General features: G+C 40.6%; 2 long non-coding RNA genes across 3 annotated transcripts in view; both read right to left on the bottom strand.

Annotated features, from left to right (window-relative positions):
* The window catches only part of LOC106038606 (uncharacterized), a 77,664-nt gene extending 69,520 nt beyond the window's left edge, over window positions 1-8,144 (bottom strand). Inside the window, exon 1 of the long non-coding RNA XR_001208712.3 lies at window positions 7,422-8,144. This is a non-coding gene — a long non-coding RNA (uncharacterized lncRNA). The remainder of the gene's footprint in view (window positions 1-7,421) is intronic.
* LOC106038605 (uncharacterized) overlaps window positions 1-19,061 on the bottom strand; it is a 118,851-nt gene that overhangs the window by 74,238 nt on the left and 25,552 nt on the right. For both annotated transcript variants that reach the window (XR_001208711.3, XR_001208708.3), the window contains one exon: window positions 18,866-18,962. This is a non-coding gene — a long non-coding RNA (uncharacterized lncRNA). The remainder of the gene's footprint in view (window positions 1-18,865; window positions 18,963-19,061) is intronic.

The raw sequence follows: 19,061 nt of genomic DNA on the forward strand, positions 1-19,061 counted from the left end.
AAATGCTGTTCATATGTTCATAACTACTTCTGGTTTCAGTTTACATTCTTTCATGTTTTTTGTTTGTTTTCTTAGCCCAGTAAACCCAAGATGACACAGAAATCTCAGATTAAAAGGGGGCTTAGACCCAAATGAGAACTTGTTGATGCCATTACCATGCAGCAGCAGAGCTTTAAGTCAAAATGTGATTCCCATTGATAATAATTTATAGCAGAAAGTCACAGACGCGATGGCACGTGCAGCGCTTCAGCCACAAACAGACACGTGTCCAAGGCAATTCCCTTTACTGCACATTCATTCTGAGAGTAAATGAAAATGAATGGAATGGCATTTTTGTACTAATACTATGGGGAATCTTGCTCTGCTGAAGCTGGGCATGTTCTGTGCCACTTAACAGCAGAGTCCATTGAAATGCATAGCTTTACTGCAAAAATAGCATGTTTTGGAGTTTATCTCAGGGTTTTTTCTCCCACCACCATCAAAAAAATGGTGAGTAATGAACAGAAATGCAGCACACAGGCAGGTCACTTCCCTTTTATTGTTGTATTTACACTGAGCTTCTTAAAGTGAAGATTATTCCTTTCAACCAAATTTTCCTATTGCAAATGCTAATTTTTACATATTGCACTGATTTTTTATTAAAATTCTTCTCTGCTGGTATTGCTTGCTGGGCAGAACATGCTTTTGCCAATAATTACTCCTTTCACAGAAGTTCCCTTAAGTGGACACCACCAAGTTACTGTTTATACCCCTGAGCTGCACCATAGGTTGGTGGGGAAAAAACGCACAAAGGGGCATGGAGAATACAGAAAAGATGTGATCAGCCAATTTTTGTGCATAAATCTTTTTCAGAACTCAAACATCTTTCCCTGTTAATGTAAGCCACACACAAAAGGAAGCATAAAAACCTGAGTGATTCAGGCCTTAAATGGTACTACTACAGGGAATTTCAACAGTTTACTCGTAACAGACCAAGCGGGAGAGCTGATGTAAAGCATGGAGCTCAGGGCAGGCACTCTTATAAGAAATCTGATGGTGAATTGAATTTATGAGTCCAGCTGCTTTTTGAAGGTGGAGGAGCTGGTACTTCACACATTAGCACTGCATTTCCTTAAACAGTGTTCCTTTCTCTAGGACAGTAATTACTACTGCTATTTGAATAACTGTCAGCAAGTTCTTTTTACCAATAAACTCTGTTGTCAATATCAGACTGATTCGACTTTTGATAACAGCTTTAAAAAAATAAACATGATTTATTTGTCAACAATTTTTGATCGATGCCTCCCAAATTTATATTCAGAAGGCATCATCACTTTGCTTTTAAACAAATAATTTCATCATAACCCACTTCTCAGTAAAACTACAATAAGTTTTCACATTATATTACAGGAGCAATGGCTATTCAGTTCTAAATAATGGCTCCTTTGCTAGACAAGTCAATGGAAATTGATTTGTTTCAGCCTCCCGTGCTCACACACGCAAAGCCTGCTTACAACAACCCTATTGACTTCTGCAAACAGTACTCAACCTTGCATCCTCAAGGACTCAGCAAATTTTTTAAATCATTCCCCTCCTGTTTGTACCCGTTATGAACCAAGACTGCATTTAAATGTCAGTCTCCAGCAATAATACTATAAAGAGTAAAACTAGATTTTCAATTTGGTGACTAATTATATTGCAACATACAGCCCAGGATTTGATACAAGGAAGAAGAAAATTAAGATGTATTGAACTTCAAAATGAAAAGCATTGACTGTACATACGGTAAAAGGAAAGGGGCCCCAGCACCCTGTCTACACAAGAGAGTTTTGCAGCACAAGCTACCCTATGGGTTAGCCAGGCTGCCTGCCATCAAGCTCCCATCTGCACACACACTGTTCCACATGGCAGACTGGACTTTTCTGGGCTTCCGTGTACGGAATATTTTCTCTCTTCTATAAACAAGAACATTTAAAAACAATTAAAATAAAGATTAGGGATATTAGCATGGTAGAAGCATTAAGTGCAGTATCGAAGAGACAAGAGACCATATGGTCCAACAAAATCTGGCGTTCATAAGCCCTTGAAATACAAATCAACCATTTTCCTACCCTTTTGATCCTTCCTTTCCTATTTAAATGTGATGATCAGCTTTGCCTCTACATATCCAAATGAAATGTGTTATTGTTGCCATGTTTTTTATTTCAAGCATTCCTGTAAACCAAAACAATTGTGGAAAGTCCGTGTATAAATGCCTTCAAGGCTGATGCTTGACCTCAGATTTTTAAGTCAGTTATCACCTCAAATAACTTATTGGCCCCAGGTTGTTTCACTCCTTTTTGATTTTTAGAAAACTTAAGAGTGAGCCTTGGCATCTGACAGGCTCCATGACAGCAGCTTTTTTCACGGACAGCACGGCAATATTTTCACTTACATTTCAGACAATGCCAAGTGTCTAGTGACTGTTACCTGTAGTGCATTAAGCTTCAGATTTCTTTATCTGATAAAAACCTCACAATTGGGCACTTAAATGTGTTTTGTGTTGCATAACCCCCATCCAAAAAGGATAAACAGATGACTTTCTTGTTGTTGTTGTTTCTATTATAGCAGTGCAAATACTGCACTATTTACTAGTGCAATGAGCTAAGTGACCTAACTGAAACCAGAAGTCTGGCAGAAATCAGGCCTGTTCTATTCCACAGGCTGCTTTGCTGGGTTTTCTTTTAGGAACAAGGAGGGAATTTACATTAGGACACAGGACAAAGCACGGCATGGCATTGGTCAGGTCATGGCGGGACTGTATCACACGTGAGAACAAACCATGGTAGGAAACAGAAATGAACGGCTGACCACAGAACTTGGTTTTAGTTGAAAAAAGATGTGCAATGTGTTTACATGCAATCTCATTAGCGCATTGTTTATGTACATTCTATATAAAGGAAGGGATATTTAAACGTCCATACATAAACCTACAAACCCACAAGGGGGATGATGCCTTCTGGGTCACCTCAGCTGAAGGCTGGCCTTCAGATACCCTAGCGATCAGGTGTGTAAATCATAAATCTTTTGACTGTACAAGTTAGATACTTTCACTAATGCAGCATGGACTGATATGAAACTAGTGTACCAGACAACAGCTTTGATAGATTCAGCATTGCTCCAAGGATAGGTGAAGAACCTATCAATGCCAACAGAGATTGGTTTGATACATGACTCAACTTCCCTCCCTCCATTTGTTCTGTTTAAATATTTACACGTGAATTGCCTGACCCTGTGCAAAGCTAACATAACTTCGCTAAGCACTGGTTCTGTAAGCATCAGTTTAAGGCCTTAAATCTCAGCATGCCTGAGAACGGCTTCCAGATAAGAAGTCACAGATAGGAAACACTTTGGGATTCAACTGTAGATATCATAGTGAGTCCTCTTAATTTTTATCACTGAACATTATTTCGAGATGGCCTTGATTTCTTTTCCTAATTTCCAACCAGTCCTGTTTTAAGGTATTTTACAGCAGAGCCTGTACTCAACTGAAACCACGATACTAAACTCCAGCCCAGACAGAAAACAGCGTTATTCAATTTCTCCCTTCTGATAGATAGGATACAACTTTAATAAACCAAATTAATAACATTCTCAGGATATGTGAACACTCAGGTAATAATAATAAAAAAAAAAAAGTGCTTCCACTCCAGCTGGTGCTTCCTTTCATCTCAGGGCTCTGCAGGACCTTTTACTTTCCATAGTGATACTGCATGTAACAGGTACTGACCCCAGGTCAAATAGCTGTAACATGATTAGAATATTGGTTTAAGGTTTGTTTTTTTTTTTCTCCTTCTGACCACTGAAGGTCACTCCAGTTGCTTCTCCTCTTATAAACACACAATTTTTTATATATAGACATACAGATGTTTTAACATTTTGTCTCTTTCTCTCTCTCCCCCCATGTTTGCTGCTGTATATTAAACTCCTTTCTTCCTCCAGGCTACAGAATAACTACTATTCATTTGCTTCTCCTAAGTAGCCCTACAACTCTTTCAAATTACTCTTTACACTTTCTGATCTAACCTAGCCTCTCTTCTCTCATTTACTTCTTAATTGCTTCATTAAAACAAGAAGTGTCCCCTTTTGACTGACATCACCTGAAGCAATATACTCAACAACTGGAAACAAGTGAAAAGGCCAAAAGACCTGACCATAAACCACCAATGCAACAAAAAATCTTTTATACATCAGAAATGCTATTTCCAGCACTGAGATAAGAAAGAGAACGACAGGGGAGACTTGCCTACAGTTTTGGGCAGCTCTATTTAACAAGGAAAGAAGAAGCATTAACAGAGAAGGCTGATTTTAATAACAAAATTAAAGAATTAGGCTTGTTCACATGAGTGAGAACACAAAACTTCTCCATCAGTACATCACTGGGATAGCCGTCAGAATAGAAGCAAAATCATGTATAATAATGAAGATAACTGATAAGTAAAAAAAAAGCTCAGGTTAAAAATTACTAGAAAGTTCTGAACCAGAGAAACATGGAGGCCATTACAATGCAAATGCTATTTTTCCTTTCCCTTTTAAAACTGGGGCTTGATCAGCTTAAGGAAGAAACTGTATTTTATAGACATGTAATAGCAGGGGATTAGACCTGGACATGGTGATCAACAAGACCTGTAATAGCCGATCCAGTGTTTATGTGAGGGAAAGATGTAACCTTCTGCGGAGTCTGTATAGCCAGACAAGCTTATGATATTTGGTCTGGAGTATTTGCAAGAAAAAAATACATCAGGAAAGATAAAAGCCATACATTTGTAAGGATGAAAGTCTTCTGCTCAGGGGGAAAATACATGCTACTTCGGGAAGAAAACTAAAAAAAAATGAGTAGAAAAAAGTAGCAAAAGATGGGCATGGCACAAGCACACATGCTGAAGGTAGGTTTCCAGCCCAGGAGGTAATGCCATGGCCGTACATACAACATCAGGAGGCCCATAAGCAAATAGAATTATTCATCACAATTTTCTTCCTGTATTTTCCTGTTTTTTGTTTTCTCATTAAAAGTTTGGAAAAATGAAATCTTTTCTACTACAGCTGCAAAAGATCTATATCTATAGCATTCAGATCTGAATCTTATATCTTCAGCCCATCTCCTTGTGGACCACCTCATAACTGTTTCACAGAACTGCTTGCCATTCCTTGTTACTTTTGAGAGGCTTCAGTACTTGAAAGCTTCAAGCAAAGGCTTTCCCTGAAGTCTCAACATTTAGTATTTCATGAAAACACCAGCTTTAATTTATGAATTAAATCTTCAGTCCTTGAGTTGGCAGGAGAAAGATGTAACTGTAACTAAAATGAACTCAAAGTTGAAAATAAGTCTGAAAAAAATCACTTTAAAAAAAAAAAAAGACAGGAAAATGCATCTCTGATTATCAAGCAGATTCAGCCTGAAAGCTTGGTGTGGCTAACTGTGCCAGAGTACAGCACAGAGTGTAAGCACACCTCACTGCTGGTGGGTTGGAGCAAGAAACAAAGCTCATCCATATGTATAAAACCAGGTAGAGCAGGTGAATAGGAAGTAATTAACAGCATGAATATTAACAAGACCATAGACAAAACCTAAAATTGCAATTGATCACAACCAATAGGACAATTATTAATACCCAGGTACACCTAAACTTAATTTTCTTCCCCCTTTTTTTTTCCCCACAGTGAAAGATAACCATCAATTCTTCAAATAAAACTTAACCACAATGTCCCACACTGCTCAGTGTGTGAACCTTCGTGATAGGGAGGTGGCTTCTTTGTGGTGGCAGCTGCTCTGTACCATCTCGCTGCTAATTATTTAAAACCTCGTGTTAGAATTCACTGCACAGTATGGTTTATCAGTACAAAACAAGCAGCAAAAGATACACGTCTTTATCCTAGGAAATGATGACCAATTTGTGGAAATGCTACTTCTCTGTTCTCTGGAGTATCTTGGTGCTGCGACATAAAAGGTGCCTTGCTATTTCATCTCGGTAATGGCCAGCTCTTCAGAGAGTAATAACCGGATGTTAGTGTTCAAATACTCATGAAGAATACAACATTTACTTTGGCTGCTCAGAATCAAAACACTGCCATTCATGCTTCATATAGCTAGCAAATGTAAAACACAATCCCCCTCCTCTAAAAGCATTAACCCCGGATGCCCAATGAACATGTATAACCTTCCACCATCCTCTATTATTTCATACCTTCAATTTCTGGTGTAGATGAATGACATACAAGCTGCCTAGCTGGCATTGGGCTAGTAATAAAGGAGTTAGCAAACCAGCTATGATTAAAAAGAAACAAAATGCTTGGTTGCCTCCATTTTGTCACTGTTTTGCCTTTTAACACGTACCCTGAAGTAATTACTGAAAGCCTGTATTAAGACTCTTAACATTTAGACTCAAAGTTCAGCATAAACTCAGGGTCACTATTTACAGTTTGCCAGTGCTCCGTGAGCAAGCAGTCTTACTGCTTCGATGTAACGATGAATGTTAAAAGGTACAAGGTAACTATAATCAGAAATGAAACACAAAACTCTAAAAATATCCCCTTGATCTATGCATGTAGCCACACTATCTGACAAATTCAATTAAATCTTTCATATATCATTTCTACAGTGCTATTGATAAAGACATAGCAGTATTGAATTTTAATTATTCAGCTAGTATTGATCCCACAATAATCTGGTGGAAATCATCTCAGGTTGTCAGTACCCCCTAGGAGACAACAGCTATTATCTAATTACAAATCACAGTGTCATTTGATAAAAGGTTGGGGCTTTCTTTTTTACACATTTTTTGCAGTCACATTCTCATACATAAATCAGAGTGCCATGATTTTCTTTAAATACTAATTTATTTATTTTTTTGCAACTGAGTATCTATTCCATTATCATGACCGACTCATAGAACTGAGCTCATAGTGTAGCAAATTCCCAGAGATGCAACAACAATTATGGAACTGCGATTTCAGATTTTTACTCCATATTGACCTTGAGCAAGCAATTGCAATGGTCACAGCACTTGCATTTCCTCCCGAGGAGGAGAGCAGGACATATTTGCAGCATGCACTCTTGTTAAGCATTTTTGATTCCCAGAGGAAAGCTGCTGAAGAGCAGCAAACTTTCCTTTGCAACTGTTATGCCAAGACCAAGAGGCTGGCCAGCAACCCTGCAGAGCCCTCTCCTTTTCTTCCAAACTCTTGGCTTCCCTCTGCACCCCACTACAGTAACAGGGCACTAGCTAGGTGACACTTTCCACCCATTATGTTTTTCAGGGTGACACATCACCCTGCAGCAGCAGCGGTGGCACTACGGGGCCAGGAGCAAGCACATCGACATCCCCATGCCAATGCCCCCTGTATGCCCAGGATCCCCGCGGCAGCTGCTGCTCACCCACACTGCAGCCCCTGCTTCCACCCACCTCATCTTGCTGTCTCCTCTGTTTTGTGGGTGACAAATGGCTCCACTTTCAAGCGACTTGCAAGGAGTAGTGCAAGATGCCTTCTTGCCATCACTTCACTGCCCATTTCCACACCTTTCAATGCCAGGGAGCTTATGCTCAGCTGTAAACAGTTTTCTCACAAGCTCACCCCATGGCCTGCAGCTGGGGGGCACTGACAGATGAGAAGTGCTATGATATACTGCTGACTTTAAACACCTGAAAGTTTTCGAGGAGGTCTCTGCCACTCCCTTACAGACTCCTTTCCTCATCCTTTATTATTTGGAAAGCACATGCCGTGTCCAAAGAAACCTTTCACCGAATCTGGAAATCTGGGACCAGAGGAGGGAGTGCATCCCCAAATCAGAGACCAGCTTTTCTCTTTTATGACAATTGGCTCTTGGTTCAAGTACCCTCCGCTGACCAGCAGCTGTAGCACTAGCATGCAGGCAGAGAAGTGCCAGACTATTTACTGCTTCGGGGATCGTAGCCAGCATCAGAAGCTCCGCTGAGAGACCCAAGGGCAACCAGTGCAGCTCCCCAAGTAAGGCAGTCAGAGGGAATCTTTACACACCATCCGATGGCATATGACAGACGGTGTCCCTGCAGGGTACACTGATGTATAAGGAAAGAGGGTGATAAAAGTGCCTGATCATTGCTCCCTAAAATACAATGACTTAAACAACTGCAGCGATGGTCTGTAATAAAAGCACCATTCAGGGCCATTCTGGGACTCCCTTTTTTCCCTACACATGCCTTGAACTTTATGATACAGAAATAAGGATAAAATAAATGAGTAGCGACAAATGGCCTAAACTGAGAACATGAAATCTGAAAGAGGAGGTTAAATATTTAGAAAACTGTAAATGTCCTCCTTTAGATTTGAATTTTACCTGATTTGAAAGTGTCACTATTGAGTCAAGGACAATTTAGAGACTAAAGAAATTTTTCAGCTGAAAAAAGGGACATTTTGGAGAATCAGGTTCAAATGAGAAACACACACATGAAAGCGATCGCTTGGCACTCGTTGCAGTCTGTAAGCCCTGAGTGGGCTGTGAGACTCACTTTATTTTGGCAGAGGACATTTTTATACTTGTGGCAGAGACCTCCAAATTTGTGACATTTTCTGCAGCTAACGGATTTTGGAGATTTCACGGGGAGGCTGAGTAAAATCCTCCAGTCCCTAACACTACCCTGAACTGAAGGAACTTTCAGCAAAAAGGAGATACATTTTTAACAGCAGCTTTAGATTAGCACTAATTTACAGACTTTTTTTGAGGGGGTGAGGCACTGCCAGGGGACATTAAGAAGGTCCCCCTGGATGTGCCATTACCAGAGACTTCCACACCCACCATACGTTTTAGGTCCATGGGGGGCTGAGCTACAGTTTGAAGAGAGAATTGGGATGGAGTAACCCAAAGGCTTCATTTCATTTTTCACTGAAAAATAAAACAAGAGGTAGTATTAAAAACTCTTCTAGCTTACCATTGTAAAACCACTCCTAGCAAGTCTAGGTGAACCACACACATCCAAAATGAGTGCTGTGTTCACACCCAATTGCTTATTCACTCTTCATTTTCATTCCTCTAATTACCCCAAAGATCTTCAACACAATGCAGTAGAACAAGCCACTACAAACGAGATCAGAAAATCCCTCGTGTGATTCATTTCAGCTACCGTTTTCAGTCAATTTTTATACATGAGCCAAATTTATCTCAGACATCTAGCAAAAAAAGCTGTGTCCTAAGTTACTGCTACCCTCAACCACCTTGGTTCCTTAGTAATGTTTTATTTTATGACTCCTTTCTATCTTTGTAGGTCCTTTCTATTTTCAGTCCTTGCTTTATGCAGTATGTCACACACTATGACCAGTTCTTTTCCATAATTAACCTCATGTGTTCACACCTGTCGGTGGTTTTTCTTACTCTGAATGCAACTTCTTATTTTGCTTCCTCTTTGGAGGATCCTGTGTTGTGCCAAAAACTTCATGAACATATAAACATACTGGGAAATGCCCACTCTCAGCAGGGCATACAGTTGTGTGTTGTTACTCCATCAGTGTGAGTAACAAAGCCAAAACGAACCTCCAGAACAAACCTAAAGGAAAGTGATGCCAAGAGTCTTATTGTTATGCTTATTACATGCTACTTCTGTTTTGCCTGCAGAAACTTTGCCTTTCCAATGTCTTTGTCCTTTCCACAGCCCTACCCCAGCCCACCCATGACTCTAGAGCAGACTGCACACACATCACCAGGTTTGCAGTTGGGTTGGTGATGCAGAAAGGCACCAATTCCTTCTCGGCACGGCAACGCCAATACCTCAGGTCTGACTTAAGAGAAAAAGCTGTACTTGCTCAGGCTGCAACTCAAAACCAAGGTTATTCCTAGCAACAAGGAAAGGAGCTTCTGTGCAAAACACAGAAGGAAGCCTACCTGCTAATTGTGAGGCAAAAGCCAAGCTGTAAAGAAACCCATACTTTAAACAGCCCAACAGTTTTCAAAAACTCGAGGGCCTGTGCGGTTTGAAAAGGTTACATGCCTAAAGATTTGAATTATCCCAACACAAATGAATACGTTTCACGAGCTATACAAAAACCTATAGACTGAGTAATGGGAGCTCACAGGTGTACAGGAAAACTGCGTCTGAACAAAAGTAAAAATAAAGGAACAATTAAGGGAGGACTGAAGGGTCTGCCTTTGAGAACTTTCCCAGAGAGGCCATCAATCAAATACCACACTATGTAAGAACATGGCATCAGACCCATGCAACATGTAACATTGTTCAGACACCTGGCATTGTTTCAGATGTCTAACTGTGTGATTTTTTTTTCCTGAAATTTAAGCTGCTATTCAGTCGCATATATTTTAAACCTTTTGATTATAACAGTGTATTTCAATATTCTGTCAAGTGCAATATCAATGATTTAGAGATTAACAGCACAAATAAAATAGATTTCAAAATGGCATGTGGTAACCTTGGGTAAATAACAAGCGAGATATTGTCAGTGCTCTTGGGTCCCTCTGTATAACATTAGCTTGTGTACTTGCTCTGAAAATGTTGCTGCTACATCTTGGTACTTCTTTACATCCACCTGTCATCCTAGAATATGGGATAGGATCGCTTCAAAACTACAAAGCAGGAGTTAGAGTAAAAACACTAGGTGTGTCAGAGCAGAGAATCCAAGTGACCCATACTGGCCTTAGGCCAAGGGACTAAAACTTTCCCTAAAAACTTTTAACTCTCTTTGATAATTTTCTCTTCATGATGTCAGCATTTTTTGTTAAAAAGCTAACCTGAAAGTTTCATTTGTTTCAAGAAAAGAACTTAACATTATGGAGATAAAAAGGAAATCACCAGAAAGTTACTTTCCACTGAAATAAAACTTTGATAGAAAAGGCGTACTACTAGCATTGACAAACAGTAGCAGCATGTATTTAGACCAGTACTGAGCACATATCTGAGTTCTAGTCTAATCTCATCTTTGCTGGTGGAGTATACAAGGGGGTTTTCATCTGATATCTGTACAATCAAGTGATCTGATTTACTGTAGTACATATTGAACAAGTAATCAAATCCAGAAAAAAAAACAGAGCCCTTCAAGCAAACTAAGTGGCTTTCTGATGTCCTTGCTGACAGTGTTTCTGAGAATTACTGAGAAGTGGTGAAGACTCACAGTGAGAGACGGAATGACAAAACATGCACTTCAGTAGTAAGAGCTGCTCCTCCTCCCTTCCTGGTGGATATAAAGGGAACATTAACTAGCCAGAACTGTGAACCTGCGACATTTCAAACACTGAATTAACAAAACAAAAAAAAAAAAACAACGTTGTTTTCCAAGAAACATAACAGACCCGTGAATTCATTACTCCGTATGGGATGTTGGCCAGCACTCCTGCATTGCTGCAGCCACAGTCAGAACTCAGAACTGCAGGAGAAAGATCCAACAGAATCAAGAATATGTAAGGTATAAAATGGATGATCCAGGAGCAGCCCCATACCCTTGGTGTAGCCCCCTGGAGAATGCACTGCTCTGAACAAAAGTAGAAGTGGTGCTGGATAACCAATTTGTCCCCATTCACCACTGGGCCGTGGGAAGGTGGTGAGCTTTTACTATATGTACCACTGATGAGCCAGCCTCATCATGCGTGATGCAACATTTCTCAGCTTGTCTCCAAAGGAAAAAGGCTGTTCTCATGTTCAAATCATGTCTATTATTACAAATGAAAGATGCCTAAATAGCATGCAGGTGCAGAAACGCACTTTGGGGTGAATGCATTATTGACTTCAGTGTCACAGAGGTTCAGAGAAAGAACGTGCCGAATCAGCCAAAGCTGATTTCAGAAAGAGAAGCACTTTTAAGAATGCCCCATGATTACAGAACAGGTTTTCTTCAGACACCACCACTTTTATTCAGGACACAGCCTAAGCAAGGACTTTATGAATTTTCATAGAACAAACCAGGATCCTATCTGTGCAGTAAGAAAACTTTCACAGGGACGGCAAAATTCACCAAGCTTAAAATTGCTTTCTGCTCCGTTTACTTGCAGGCAGAGTGGCGTCACTCATGTTGGAATCCAAATCCCTCCCACATCCTTCTGCAGGTTCCTCGAGGCTCACAATGAAACCAGCTTCTCTCTCTGAACTAGGCTGCAACCTCCATTGGACAGAGTTGAAAACAGGAGTTCCTAGCTAGAGTCAGTCAGAAGGGACACCAAAATTAAAAACTTTCCATAAATGAAATGTAAGAGTTGCTGCCTGAGTCACACCAAAGCACCATTCTTCAGCTTCTCACACTGGTGTTACTGGTTCAGCTCAAGGAGAGCCACATCCTCCAACCTTATTCATAGGCTCCTGGATGAAACCTCTCTGAGGAGTGCATAGTTCCCTTATATCTTAAGCCCACACCATCTGCCACAAGACTCATACTGCTCTGTAACAGACCAGGAAAAAAAAAAAAAAGAAAAAAAAAAAAGGATATTTGCTCTAAATTATTATGGGCAGACAGCTGTGAACTTTGAGCCTCACCTGAAACTCCCTAACCCAAACTGCTGTATGAACTACAGGGCTGCTTTTCACTCCCCTGGTAATCATAGATGATGCTGGGAGATTCTCCAGAGCTATTCTCTGTCTTCCCCGGGTGCCCTGGTCCTGCTACACAGCAGCTTCCTTCTCCAATGCCTCACAAAGATTTTTAGAACTTCGTGAATCTTTTTTATGCCTAAACCCTCTTGGGATCATGCGCAATGTTCGGTGGGTTGAGATCATTTTATTTACTGCCTTGTACTCAAAGATTCCTCCACAGAGCAGAACTTAGATGAAAAACATACAAAAAGTAACAACCTCAATCAGCCCAGGATAGACAAGGACAGCACAACCTTGATTGTACCCAAGTGATATTTTATGGCATGAAGGACTCCATTCCAGGTGTAACAATAAGCTGCACAATTGGCCAAGGAGTTTGCTATAAAATGACTTATTTCTGGCTCTATGAGTATTTATCTATAAATAACATCAGTGCAACTCATGGCTTTTTTGCTTCCTGACGGTTGACGCTGTTACCATAGTCACTTGACCCCTTCACGTATCACAGCTGAGCCTTGCGGGGACTTCTGCAATGCCATCTCCTCCACCTTTTCCTCTCAGATCCACCCCAAACTGCAGCATGGTGAAACAGCTCTTGTTGCTCAGCTTACACTTGCAGCCAGAGATCCAGTTAGTCTGACTCCTCCAGGATTACTCTGCTCAATCTGTTTCACTCCAAGGGTGAAAAATCAATGCTTTGCATTCACTTTCTTTTTTCTTTCTTCCCTTTTCTATGTTGAAGGAAATGAATTTACATCCATTCCAATTATTAGAACTATCTAAAACCTTTCTAATAACAAGGCATATGGACAGCTAAACATGCACAAACTAATCAGCTTTTACTGCCTGATAAAGTGTCACACTTGTCTTGTTCCCTGATCAGCCAAGTTTATTAGTTCACTGCATATGACGGTCCCAAATTTGCATCTATTATCCACTGTCTGGAGATTTAAGAGCTTCCTGTTCTACGAAGATTATCCATCAATGGAAGCAATTCTTAAGGGGGAAAAAAGAATATGTGAGTTCAGTGCTAGCTTTGCTAGGCAGGCGTTGTTCGATTTATCATCTTAATCTATTACATTGACTGAAAGCACTGCAGATGTTTTTATCCAGATTGCTCAGAACCAATTGTCGATGTACTAGCAATAATTGTACTAAATGCTCTTCTGAATCCTTAAGAACATAAGGCAAATGGGACTTCACTTTCTTTGGTTAAATAATAGTTCATTATGTGCTCAAAAAGTCAAGTAGGCACCCAAGCAGAAGTGAAGTACCTTTGGTGGCACAGTGTTTGGCAGTATTGTAAAAAGCTTCACCCCACTCTGCCATTGCCGTATCATCTGAGGCCCAGACACAGAGGTAGCAGTACAGCACAGGCTCCCACCCCTCTGCAGACCCCACATAGCCAAAAAGATCTACGTTGTTTAACCACCTTTTGAAGGGAACACTGAAGGCTCTTATTATTCTTAATTTTCCAGCTTAGAGGAATGGAATTAAAGTGAAAAATCCTCATTAAAGAATTGGCAGGAGCTCCTTATTCCTTAATCTCCTCCCCTTGGACTGACAAAGCCCACATCATCTCTCTGCTGTTCCACTGCAGCCAGTGGCTTCCACAGTTTCGGTGCAGCAATCCTTCTGCTTTCTTCAGAGGAGTTAACAAGAAAAGTTTGTTAAAAAAATTAAAAGCCCTTTTTCATGTTCTGATCTGCAAAGCGCTCTTGGGGGTTTTTGCTGGTTGGTTCCCTGAACCCTCAGTTTAGTTGTCTCACATGTTTTAGGGATTTAGGGATATTTGCCAGTGTTTCACTCCTTCTCCGGAAGTCCAAATCCAGCACAGCCTCCTCTTCAGCAATCCACAGGTGATTCTTTAAAATGTATTGCCCTGTTCATCCCAAACGTACCACTTATCTTTAATTTAATTTTGAAGAGGTTATGGGTGTGACTGTGCTCACCAGCCTATGTGGTGCCTCACTCCAGTGCATAGCAGGTAAACCAGCTCCTCACCTCAAGCACAGAGTTTCATGTGCTAAGGCATAGTGTGCATGCAGTCACCAACAAGAAGTCAGGGATAATCTTTATCTATTTGAGTATTGCAAGCAGGGCAAGTACCAACTGGAAGTCAGAGCCAAACACAAGCAAGCATCAGGGCTAACCCACATGGATTTCTATATTGTTGATTCAATCTGGCTCCATTTTACTTCCCTGATGGTGCCAGTATCCTTTCCTTCTCTTTAACTTCAGCCAGAAAAAAAGGCTGATACTTATTCCAGCCATGAATCAGCAAACAGAGGAGAGTACACGAGCATTCAGGCTGGCATCTTCCCTAAAGAGATTAGTTGTGGGAAGCTTGCTTGGCCTTCTGCCACTTTATACTCCTGCATAACAATCTTCATACGGCATTTCTGTTTGCCACCATGCCCCTCCAAACAAACATAGTTAGTGTAATTGTGCTCTCTAACAAGTCAAAAAGAGGGAATTAACTGCCCTTTACATTCTGCTCAGGTCAGCTAATTCTCAGGGTGGTCAGGCAAGTTGTAGGGAAAATGTTGTACAAAAATCACGTCAGGCAGAGGGGTGAGTCCATTATCAACATCTGCCACGCTGCCTGCAAACCCAGAGTGTGAGGCAGGAGCCAGGGGACAGGGACAAAGAGAGCAGCAAGGCTGATGAGTGTATGAGCATCCCTTCCACAGACCTGCAGCAAGGGAAAGGAAAGCTGCACGATTAAATTCATTCTCTCATTGATCTGCTCAGAAAGAATGGGGCAACAGATTGAATGTGTCAAAAAAAAAAAAAAGAGATGGCAGTGCAATTCTCAGATGTATTTGCAAAAAGTGTCTAACAGTTGGCCCCTTTCTCCCATTCCTTTACATATTTCCAAGCAGATATCCCTAGTAAGGGTCAATTTTGAGACAATTAACATAAAGTCTGCAAAGCTCAACATGCTCAAAGTCTTTCAGTAAAGATGTTACAGCACCTACTGACATTTATTCAGGTGTAGGTAACATCAGTGCTGCTGATGAATAAACACACATGCTTGGACTGTCTAACATTGCAAACCTCCTTCCCACTTGTTCAAAGCTTCACAAATTCTGGTCTGACCATCACTACACCAAATCAAAAGCTGTATCAGTCACAGTGCACCTCTGTATGGCAGCCAGTGATTGCCAGGATTTCTGGGAAAAACATAAACATTATGGAGAACTCATATTTATTTTTTAATATAACCAGTAACAAAGAGTAAAACAGCAGAAACATCTAGGTAATTCACCAAGGTCAACTATTTCAAGGCTAGGTGACAAATGAAAGAATATGGAGAAAGCTATTGTAACTTTGTCGTGACACTTGATGCTTTGCAAGATACCCCTTCCACAAAGGTGTTTGTCATTCATAAAGGCAGAGCCATGTAAGAGGTGAAGGAAGAGAATCGTTAACTCAATCATACAAGTAGAGCTGAGTGGTCATGCAAACTGTGCAACAAGATATTGTTATTGCTCTTAACTCTGTTCAGGCAACTGACCTGTGCAGTTCAAGCACTGCCATCCCTGACCACAAGGAACGTTATGTCATGATAAAATTTCAGTAGTTTTCCTATTAAATCTACTTCTAAAACACACAAACAAACCAGGATGAACTGGAGCTGCCAGATACCACCATTTTATAGGCAAAGTGTGAAAGACACCGTGTAAAGAAAGTCTTCTCTGTTTGTGGGCCCCAGAAGAGAAAGATGGAAAAACATAATTGTCTCCACCAGGGACTAGGAAGCTGAAGCAAAGACTACTTTGACAGTCCCACAGGTCCAAGCAGCAGCCAGTGTCTTGTTGTCTCATCCCCCTGCACCAGAACTTTATACTTCACATGGTGCTGCCGCGAGACTGGGTGACTGGGTGTTTATAAGAAAAGAACAACATATTTATAAAAAGGAGAGCATTAAAAAAAAAAAGACAAAATCTTTTACAAACTAGAAATAAACTGCCCCTGCTGTTAAATAGTCCATAACTAAGGGTACTGTGCAATTCTCTCTGTTCTTTTTCTCCCAAACTACTTAATTCCAGGGGGGATTTAGCTTTACAGGTTTAATTCTGTCTGAGAAGGTAACAAAAGATAAGCTGCTCATTTAGCCCATTTCCTTTTATAGCTCTGCTCATGAGTCTCAAGCCAAGTTCTGCCCTGGAGAAGAGGCACTCCAGTCTCTATTGGTAGTGAAAATGCAGCCAGATAAGCCCCAATTTAATTATAACTATTTAAATCACTGCAAAATAAACTGTTTTCCCAGGAGCTTCATGAAATAAAATGGAAGTCAAAACTATTTTTTATTCAAGTAAACAAACTGGAAGAGTAGACAATCTCGTTAATGAAAAATGCTGAAAATAGCTGAAAGAGTAATTCCAAGAGTTGCAAACATGACACACACTGTAGAGTATGGAGCGGCAGCTGATTAGCAGTCCCATCTTTGTTTTCTAATGGTGTGTAATTAGTGGTTTCTTAAAGAAGCTGCACATGGCATTTCTTCAAACTAAGCTCAGGCTCTGTTTGCTGAAGACACGGGGCTTCATTCTTATCTCAAACACATTGCAATGCCAGAACGCACCCCTTCTTAAGGCTGTGTTCTCAAATAACTATTGTACCACATTTCAACACTGTTAGACTTGTTCTCTGAAAAATCTTCTAGAACGTCACAGAAAGGAGTCTTTTTTTTTTTTTAACTAAAAGATAATGTCTGAAATGTTAAAAGGGACACATAATACCAAGAGTATATTTGCCAAGGAAGCTGGCTGATTTATTTGAATATTTGCACAGCTTTTGCAGCAAATCTCTTTCACTGCTTCTTCTGCATTTTCAGGAAAAACAAAACAAAAAAAAGTATTTCAGCAGGATACAAATGGAGCAAACAATACCAGCCCCAAGGTAATAGGGAATAACAAAAAGCTTTAAGATATACATACACAGAAAGAACAGAAGTCAACTTTTTTTTTTTTTAAATGAGTGAGGGAATAATTTTGTGCCATTATGGATCTTACTGAAACAGAGCTAGAATGAAACAACACAATGTAGAATGTCACATGGCCAACCATCAGCAAAAAAAAAGTAATAACAGCACGTACCTTTCTGGTGAAGATCTTAACAGTGTGCTAAAAGTTCAGAGATACACCACGAAGTGAACTTCAGTCCACATCCCATAAAGTCATCTTACTGCTCACTTTACCAACTATCACAATTAATCAGTAAGGGTTTGGCACTTCCCCCAACCAATCTGAGCAGGGGTAAATATCACAGCACATCCTAACGCCTGCAACAACTAAAAGGTGTACGTGTATATGTATCTGTGGCTGGGTATTTCTCCCCACAGCACATTTCTTTGTGCAACAGCCTGGGTGTTACATCTCCACACCAAGGTCCTCCCAGCATGCTGGAAGTACTATCCAAATTAAAGACAAATATTTCAAATGGCTGGGAGCCTGCATTTTGGGAAAAGTCAAATGCACAGAAAGGATTTCAGCCTGGAAAATCCCAGAGAATGAAACTGGGAATGAACCTGAGTCTAAATAAACCTGGAAATGAAATGTATTCAAGCCCCCTCACACACAAACACACACACACCTTTACCCATACCTCATAAGGCATATCCCTCACCTCACACAGATACTTGTGAGGAGAGAGAGCAAGAAGGGTGAAAAGCCTCAAAGTATCCTGTCCTGCCCTATTTTAAATCACTTTTTCATTTGGAAATGTCAAATTGTCTATTTCCACCTAATTCTAGAAAAAGCCAAGGGAAAGGCATCAGAAAGAACAACTTATCTGTTCCACCTTGTTCTCAGGCAGAAGCAGCCAGCCCTCCTAGGCAGGCTTTGCTGAGACAGAATTGAGATTATACCTGTAGGCTGTCCCTTCCTCTAAAGCCTTTCCTGTAAACACAGCTTTTTGTTTGCTTGGTTTTAATTATTATTTTCAGCATTCTAGCAGGACTTCTGGAGCCAGAATTCATCAGGAGAAAATCACCCACCACGATGTAAAAGTAGAAAACAAATGGATCTACAGTTCAAGTCACATTTTGGTGATCCAGGAAGCTCACTGTAATTCCAAAGACTCTCCTTTGACTCCAGGCAGGTCCCTTACAAGCAGAGCCACAAACTAATTTGTTCCTAAATTCAAGTATTGCAACCTCATGCCATAAGGCCTTGGTGCAGGACTCTGAATGCTGCATTTTTTTTCCACATTGCCTGTGCAATACTCAAGGAGCAAGACAAGGCCAGCATGAATTTTGTAGCAGAAAGCATTCACTGAGTGCGTAGTGGGCATGTGCCAAGAGTGCATCAGAAGCCACAGACAGGAGGATACCCTACCTTACAGGTCCTTGTTTCTCTTAGAAGCAAGCAGAGATCATACTGTCGCAGTTCCATGAAAGCAGAGACACTCTGGACCGAAGCAGAACTCTTAGTACTGGAAAGCAAAATTAAAATAAAGACATGAGTTAATGACAAGACTTAACCATCTTCAGGGTTAAGTGACAGCTGAGCAGACATTCAGGATCATCATTTT

This window comes from Anser cygnoides, chromosome 13 (assembly GCF_040182565.1).
Source record: "Anser cygnoides isolate HZ-2024a breed goose chromosome 13, Taihu_goose_T2T_genome, whole genome shotgun sequence".
Lineage (NCBI taxonomy): Eukaryota > Metazoa > Chordata > Aves > Anseriformes > Anatidae > Anser > Anser cygnoides.